A 9,545-nucleotide genomic window follows, 5' to 3' on the forward strand; every position below is an offset into this window, starting at 1 on the left:
ACAAAAATTAAAATATATATTAATTTCTTTTACAAACAAAACAAATGCATCTCATAAAACTGATCACTTTTGGTTGCGTAAAATAAAAGAAAAACAAATGAAACATTCTTTTCTTTACATACATGAATGGCGGTGGCAGAGGCATAAGGTCTAAAATAAATTTGACTGCTCATTATTTTTTTAACTTCTCATAAAAAGATTATATTCATATATTTTAACCTAAAAAATTAAACACATTTTAACTTAAAAAAATTAAACACAGCTCAATGAGACTCATAAAATATTATTATTTATAATTCAACTCAACTTATCTCAACATCTAAATATAACCTTTTAAATAACAAACAGGCAGTTCACACAAGTTTTGAGTTTATAACGTTTTTACAAATAATTAAAAATACAAGTAATATTATGTACTATACTATTATTTTTCTTTCAATGCTTTTAAAAATTTGACACTTTTTATCATGCTGATAATTTTTTATTTATTTTTTAAAAAAAGAAATTGTTAATGGACAATACCAACTCATTGTAGTGAGATGATCATCAAAGTAATTAAGATAATGGTATAGTTTGCAGAATTTCTATTTAAAAAAATATATATTTTCTTGAAAAGTAGAAAATTGGAAAATTTTGTCCCACCCACACTTGCTTTGAGGAGTCGTTTAATGTGGGTCTGTCTGTTACTTTCCAATGGAATATTGTGGAGAGTGGAGACTAGACCTGTCGCTTTGATCTGGTCAAATACTTGGCCCTCAAGTTGTTAATTACTTTAGTAAGTGCATGTATTATCTATCTTCCCAAAAAAGCTTGACCCATGTTTCACAACATTCTCTTTTTCGTTAGTTGGAAACGTCATCCAAAATCATTTAGCTGTGAATTCATCTTGACTGGCTTGATCTTCTTGTTGGTTTTTCATCTTAAAAATAATTAAAATATTTGATATAAAGTGAAAATAATGTGAACTATAATTATTGTTCAATATATCGATTCGGTTATCTAGATTTTGTATCTTAGTACTTGAACCAATGTATGCCTTTTAGGGATATGAGCCTTAACCGCTTCCCAACCAAACAAAAGGTTGTGTCTTTTGGTGAATTAGAAACATTTTCAATGTATTCTCTAATATTTGAGAAGTTGTGACTTCTCAAAAGTGTTCATTCATTTAAGTTATGATTTTTCACAAACACCATTTCATTTATGTGATGTGACTTTTCACATGTACCATTTCATTTAAATAAGTTATGACTTTTCACATGTGACCTTTCATTTTCTATAAATAGGGAACCCCACCCACAAATTCATTAACTTTAAATTCTCTACAAAACTTAGAGAAACACCTCATCCTTCTCTTTGTCTTTCTTTCTTTGGGCTTTGGCTATTTTATATCGGGTTCGAGGATATCTTTTTGTGTGCACCGACGAGGAGATTAACGGGAACCGACGTTGTTGTATCTTGGGAGTAGAGTGTCAAGAAGCCTAGTGCATGTTTAATATTGGAGGCGGCAGAATCTACTCTAAGGAAAGCGTCTATCACAACGTGCCTCAACACCGGATTCTCTCTTTCAAATTTGTTCTTGTTATTTTACATATTCTCTAGTTTACAAAGCATTTCAGAATATTTTCCAACAATCTTAGAGTAGATTTCTCTTTGTTAAACTAGATGTGTGTTTTAATTGATTGGTTGCCACCATGACTTCAAACGAATCTATTGCATCCGAGAAATTTGGAGGAATCAATTTTAAGCATTGGCAAGAAAAGATGAAAATCTTTCTTACAATGCTTGGATTATATTTTGTTATTGAAAATGATCATCCTTCTGATGATTTACATGAGCCCGCACGTACTATTGAATTGCAAACATATGCAGAAAAAGATAATTTGTGTAGATGTAGGATTTTAAATCATTTAAGTGACACACTTTTTGATGTTTATCTACACATTAAATCTGCCAAAGATATTTGGAATGCTCTTGATAAGAAATATGGTGTACAAGATGTCGAAATGGATAAGTACACTGCAAGCCAATTTCTTGGTTTCAAGATGGATGATTCCAAATCTGTGGTAGAGCAAGCCCATGAGTTAACTATTTTTTACCATGAATTAGGCCAACGGGAAATGAGTATTACCGAGCGTCTCTAAGTTGCTTGTACAACAGACAAATTGCCTCCTTCATGGAAGAATTTTGGCCTATCTCTTAAACATAAGACTGAAGATATGACCATGGAAACCTTGATCTCTGCCATTAGGATCCAAGAACAACACTTGGAAAATGATCTCATCCCACCATTGGTTTCTGATTTTCAGTCTAAAGCAAATATTGTAGAAGGCCATAAAACTCATAAGAACCCACTACATCAGAAGTCCAAATTCAATAAGGGTAAAACTAATTATGGGAATAATTTGAAACCAAAATCCTATATTAACAAAGATGATAAAAAATCTATTTGTTTTAATTGTAACAAACCGGGTCATTTGGCAAAAAATTGTCGCTATAAGAAGAGGAAATATCAAGGCAATGAACAACCAAAATCGCCTAACCCACAGGCTCATATGGTGCTTTTCACGACCGACTCTGTTGGAACTGATGAACGGTATGTAACCATAAGTCCCCAAGTTTATCTGGCTTATAGTGCTACTAATTGGATAGTAGACACAGGAGCCAATGTACATGTCACTTCTAACCGCAAAATATTTTCAACATATCAGGATACAAGCGGCATGAAAGTGACAATAGGTAACTCCACCTCTGCACAAGTATTTGGAGTAGGAAAAATTGTACTCAAATTAACATCTGGAAATACTCTTCCTTTAGAAGAAGTATTTTACGTACCAGAGGCGAGGAGAAACCTAATTAGTGGATCTTTACTGAATGGGGCAGGCTACACATTATTATTTCAATCCAATAAAGTTATTGTAACTAAATATGGGTCATTTGTGGAGAAAGGCACGCTATGTGAGTGGTGGTTTGTTTGTAATAAATATTCAAAATAATGTACTAGACAAATTTGATTCTGATAATAAATTTGTATTTTCTATATGTTCCTCTTCAATATGGCATGCTAGATTAGGCCATATTAATTATCATAATGTCAAAAGAATGATGGATTTAGAGATTATTCCAAAATTTCCTGTTGATTTGAATGAAAAATGTTTAATTTGCATTCAATCAAAATAGCCTAGAAAGCCATTTAAATCTATTATAAGAAACTCATCGCTACTTGAATTAATTCATAGTGATGGTTGTTATTTAAATGGTGTCTCATCTAAAGGTGGTAATAAACACTTCATTACTTTTATAGATAATATGTCCAAATTTTGTTATGTTTACTTGATGAAAACAAAAGATGAATCATTTAGTAAATTTGTCATCTATAAAACTGAAGTTGAAAACCAATTGGAGAGAAAAATTAAAATTATCAGGTCTGATAGAGGAGGTGAATACTCCTCTAATCAATTGGCTCAATACTGTGAGGAGAATGGTATTATACATGAGGAAACTGCTCCATATTCTCCTCAATCCAATAGTGTTTCTGAAAGAAAAAATAAAACCTTGATGGATATGGTCAAATGCATGCTCTCTAGTTCTGGTCTACCTGAGCAATGGTGGAGGGAAGCAATACTTGCATATTGTTTTATCTTGAATATGGTATCATTTAAGGGATCTGATAAGACACCGTATGAACTCTGAAATGGTAAAATACCCAATATTAATTTCTTTAGAGTTTGGGGTTGTCTTGCAAAGGTTATTGTTCCAAAAATTAAGAAAAGGAAATTAGGTCCCAACACAGTAGATGCAGTATTCATTGAGTATGCTAGACATAGTTCTACATATAGATTTTTTATTATCAAATCAGAAGTCCAAGGTATTGATCCCAACACCATCATGGAGTCTAGAGATGCAACATTTTTTGAATATCTATTTCCTTTCAAAAATAAATTAGAAAGATATTTACCTACAGTAAGTTTTCCTTCCACCAGTAGTCAACCTACCATTATATATAATCCTGATAGTGTATCTGGATTAGAAAATGAACTTCGAAGAGGAAAACGAGTTAGAAAGGAAAAGGATTTTGGACATAACTTTTATACTTATTCTATGGAGGAAGACCCATTGACTTTCAAGGAAGCCATGCTTTCTATTGATTTTACTTTTTGGAAAGAAGCAGTAAATAATGAGATAGAATCTCTTAAGATTAATGGTACTTGGAATTTATGTGATCTTCCACCTGGATGTAAGTGAATTTTTAAAAAGAAATTGAGACCTAATGGTACTATTGATAAATTTAAAGTTAGGCTGATTGCAAAAGGCTTTACACAAAGAGATGATATCGATTATTTTGATACATATTCTCCTGTTACTTATTTAACCACAATTCGTGTTCTAATTGTTCTAGCAGCGATCCATAAACTTGAAATCCACCAAATAGACGTAAAGACCGCATTTCTAAATGGCGATCTAGACGAAGAGATATACATGGATCAACCAAAGGGGTTTGTGGTTTCAGGACAGGAAAGAAAAGTTTGTAAACTTATTAAATCACTCTATGATTTGAAGCAAGCTCCTAAACAATGACACCAAAAGTTTGATGAAATAATTTTATCTTATGATTTTAAGATAAATGAATCTGATAAGTGTTTATACACTAAAATAGTTGATGGTGTATGCGTAATGCTATGTCTTTACGTTGATGATATTCTCATCTTTGGTACCAATATAGATATTGTTCTTGATGTTAAAAATTTTTTATCTAAGAATTTTGACATGAAAGACATGGGAGAGGCACAGGTAATTCTAGGTATTAAATTAATAAGATCTCGTAATGGTATTAATATAAATCAATCTCATTATATTGAAAAGATTCTTGAGAAGTTTGAGATATTCGAATGCAAACCTGTTAGTATTTCTCTTGATCCTTGTTTGTATTTAAGTAAAAATCTTGGAGATTCTATGTCACAACTGAGATATTCTCAAATTATTGGTACGTTACTGTATATTGCTAATTCTACTAGACCTGATATTTCATATGCTGTGAGTAGACTTAGCAGATATACTAGTAGGCCTGATGATTCTCATTGGAAGGCATTGGAAAGAATTCTTAAATATTTGAAAGGAACCATGACATATGGTATCCATTATTCTGGGTATCCCACTGTATTAGAAGTATACAATGATGCTAGTTGGATAACTGACACAGTAGATCATAAGGGAACGAGTGGATATATTTTCACTCTCGGTGGAGCAGTTGTGGCTTGGAGATCTTCTAAGCAAACTGTGATTTCACGATCTACTATGGAAGCTGAATTAATAGCCTTAGATACTACCGGACATGAGGTAGAGTGGCTTAAGAATTTATTATCAGAAATTCCACTAGTTAAAAAACCAATGCCAGCTATTTCTGTTTTTTGTGACAATCAGGCTATGATAAGTGTTTGTAATAATAAACACTTTAATCATAAGAGGAGATATTTAAGTATCAGGCATTCTACGATAAGATACCTGATAAAGAATGGATACCTGACTTTGAAATATGTAAAGTCAGAGATAACCTAGCGGATCCTTTGACGAAAAGACTGGCAAAGTCGAAGGTTATATGTACATCAAGGGAGATGGGACTAAAGTCCATTAATTAGGTCACCAATAGTGGCAACCCAACCTTCCTGACTAGAGATCCCAAGAAGAAGGTTCAATGGGAAGAACAAACTATTTGAGTGACTGGATAGCACTATTAAGATATTATTATAGGTTCATCCCAAAGATGTGAGTGCTACAAATGCAATGGCAAAGGAAAAGCGAAATGCTTTGAATGAGTCCAAGACTAAGGTGAGGTATTGAATTGCAGGTACTCTTGGAGGACTCACCTATATGAGTGTGACTGTGGGGCCGCAGTCTATGGCAATTGGGCTATTTCCTAGAGCGCTCATTAATCCAAGATACGGTGCATGGCTTTTATGCACCACCTTGAAATGAACCTGATATATGACGTACTATGTGTGTGGTGTGGAGAAGCCTGAGTTAAAGATTCTAGTTCAAGACTTGGTTCACCATGGATCTTTCAGATGGAAACACACTAACACTAGGTAGACGTTCAAAGCCGCAAGCTACCTCTATTGATGCATAGTACTTAGTCCAAAGAAAGAAAATTGTATTCTATTCTGTTTTTTAAAATATTTTAATCAGGTGGGGGATTTTTAGTTTTTCATCTTAAAAATGATTAAAATATTTGATGTAAAGTGAAAATAATGTGAACCATTATCATGTTCAATGTATCGGTTCAGTTATCTAGATTTTGTGTCTTGATACTTGAACCAATGTATGCCTCTTAGAGATATGAGCCTTAACCGCTTCCCAACCAAACAAAGGGTTGTGTCCTTTGGTGAATTAGAAACATTTTCAATGTATTCTCTAATATTTGAGAAGTTGTGACTTCTCAAAAGTGCTCATTCATTTAAGTTATGATTTTTCACAAACACCATTTCATTTATGTGATGTGACTTTTCACATGTACCATTTTATTTAAATAAGTTATGACTTTTCACATGCGACCTTTCATTCTCTATAAATAGGGAACCCCACCCACAAATTCATTAACTCCAAATTCTCTACAAAACTTAGAGAAACACCTTCTCATTCTCTTTGTCTTTCTTTCTTTGGGCTTTGGCTATTTTATATCGGGTTCGAGGATCTCCTTTTGTGTGCACCGACGAGGAGATTAACGGGAACCGACGTTGTTGTATCTTGGGAATAGACTGTCAAAAAGCCTAGTGCATGTTTAATATTGGAGGCGGCGGAATCTACTCTAAGGAAAGCATCTATCACAACGTGCCTCAACACCGGGTTCTCTCTTTCAAATTTGTTCTTGTTATTTTACATGTTCTCTAGTTTACAAAGCATTTCAGAATATTTCCCAACACTTCTTTGATCTTCTTGGTTTTTTGGGGTTCATTACTTGGCTGCAGCCTTCTGCTGGCATGGAAGGATACAGGCAATTATCACATGATATAGCTAGTTGCACAATTAGCAACTTGTTTAATTCTATGGAAACTATATAAGCAAGGTTGGCTTGTAACTCAGCCAGAGATCATGACGGCCGTGTTCTTTCAAACCTGACAATCAAGCTAACCAAATGATGTTATAACCATGCATGGAAATATTGCATGTTCCCATACTGCAAGTAAAAATGAAGAAGGCTTAAATTTGTCGAGTGGTTAACTCCCCGGCCAATTGGGAGGGGAAAAAAAATGAAGCCTAGCATTATTGGAGTCTCTAAAGGGAACCTAAGCCGATTTGAACGTGTCGGGATATCTCAGTTAGTTCATCCATGGTTTCTCACTTTCTTTGGGATTGACACTAGTGTTCATTTAGAGCTTTCTAAAGTTAAAGTTGGGTTGCTCTTCATGTATTATCAGTTGGGAATTTCTCCTCCTCTTTTCATCTAACTCATCATCTTTATTGTAATTTGGCAGTTGAAAAAACAGGTTTGTCAAATTTGAGATGACGTTAATTAATTTTTTTCCGTGTCTTTAATATGTTGTAATTGTGTAAATATAGACCTTGTCTTTTTTTTTTTTTTTTTGGTTAATAGTTTGGTTATAAATTTGATAGAAAAAGGTTTTTATAATGCCTTGTGTTAGCAGTAGGCATTATAATTTGCAATCAACGTTTGCAAATTGATTGCAGTGTAATGGCTAGACTATAAATAGTCCCTCTCAATTTGGTTTTGGGACCATTCGAAATACGCAAAAGCTCTCTTTTTATTTTCTCTTGATAAAATATTTAGGTTGTGAATTTGTTAAGTATTACTCTAATTTTATGCTACGTAGTACACTTCACTACTAAGAAAAAACGCTTGGCATTTGTCAAATTGGAGAAATTTGTAGAGGAATATTATAAACTGAGCTTGAGGTATTTTTCTGTTGTGTTTTCTAACATTGGTATCATAGCTTTTATAATTACTTTTAGTTTAAAATATTTTATTTTCTCGCATATATATGCTTGAGGTTTGTCTAACTGTCATTTTTATCCTTTTTTTTTTTTATCTGGATATTAAAAAAAAAACTCTATTGGAGGTTCTGCGCGCACTTGAGGGGTGCTGCGCGCACCACAGGAGTCCCGCGAGCACCACAAGGGTGCAACGACTACTCCGAGCTTCGTTCTTCCGGTGATGGGCAGTTGATTGAGCACCTGCAAGTTGTTAATGAAGAATAGGCACTATTCACGTGAACAGTGCCTTAGCTGGAGGTAGAAGATGACCTTAGGTCATTTGTTTTTCACTGGGCTTGGACCTCACAGCTCATTTTTTTTAATCAGGAATGGGCTAGGCGTTTTAGCCCAACACTTTTTTTTTCTTGAAAAAAAAGAAGGGCCTCGGCCTTTTTTTTTTGCTGCCCAGATAAGTTTGAGTCCATTTTTTTTTATTTTTGTACGAAGGAAAAAAAATGTCTAAGCGGTCTTTTTTTTTTTTACTACACAAATAAGTTTGAGCCCATTTTTCGTATAAAGGAAATAAAAGTGAAAAAAGTGACACTTACGGGACTCAAACACATGACCACCTAGTGAAATTAAGGTGATAGGCACACCACTAGGCTGCAACTTCCTTTTAATTTAGATGAGGGTTTTAAATGTATTTGTTGTGCATTTATTTCGTTTCTATTAAAAAATATATGTTTTTTTTGTTGCATGATTTAATATATACTTAGATATATTTCCTGTAATATTACATGTGATCTTTTATTTATTTTTTTAGATTAAATGTGATTACATGTGAATATATGATGATATTCATGCTTTTTTTTTATAATGTTATATTACATGTGATCATTTTTTTTTTTTATTAAATGTGATTACATGTATATGTGTATTGAACATGTGGATATATGATTATTTTATCATGTATGAATGTTAGGCTTGAATGTTTAGACATTAGTCTTCATTTATTTTAGTGATAAAATAGATAATCCCCACTAAGTAGTCTTAGTTAGAGTTGTCAGTATAAATTGATAGGCTGAAAGAATTGCAGTGACTCCATTAAGAACTGTAAATGCACTATATAGTGATAACACCATGGTAGCCCCGGTAAGAATTGTAAATGCACTGATGGAACAAGAAAAATGGACTGTAATGATCTTATATGAACCATCTTTGTAGACTGGCCCAATATGCTGTTGTGGTTGGTGTAGCTGTCCTTGTAAACTGGCCTAACATGTTACAGTGATTTTAGTAGGATCTGTATTTACGCGTGACTAGGACTAGGTGACTACTTTAGATAGTGGGAGTATGATTGAGATTTATGATGATTAAATCTCCCATATTTGTTTTAAATTTGCGTAGGAATTAGGTTAGAAATTTAATAATTGGATATTGTGGCTCAATAGATGACTATGAAACCTAGCGATTTTTCAATCTTGCGACATGTCTAAATTATTCTTTTCCTAGCTTGGATGGACGCATCAAATTTCTTAGTTGTGTGTGTGTAATATCTCTTCTTTGCGTGTTGTAGTGAAATGGCATCCAAAAGTATATTTGTCAATTTAAACAAATGAGAG

The sequence above is a fragment of the Juglans regia genome, chromosome 7, assembly GCF_001411555.2.
Source record: "Juglans regia cultivar Chandler chromosome 7, Walnut 2.0, whole genome shotgun sequence".
Lineage (NCBI taxonomy): Eukaryota > Viridiplantae > Streptophyta > Magnoliopsida > Fagales > Juglandaceae > Juglans > Juglans regia.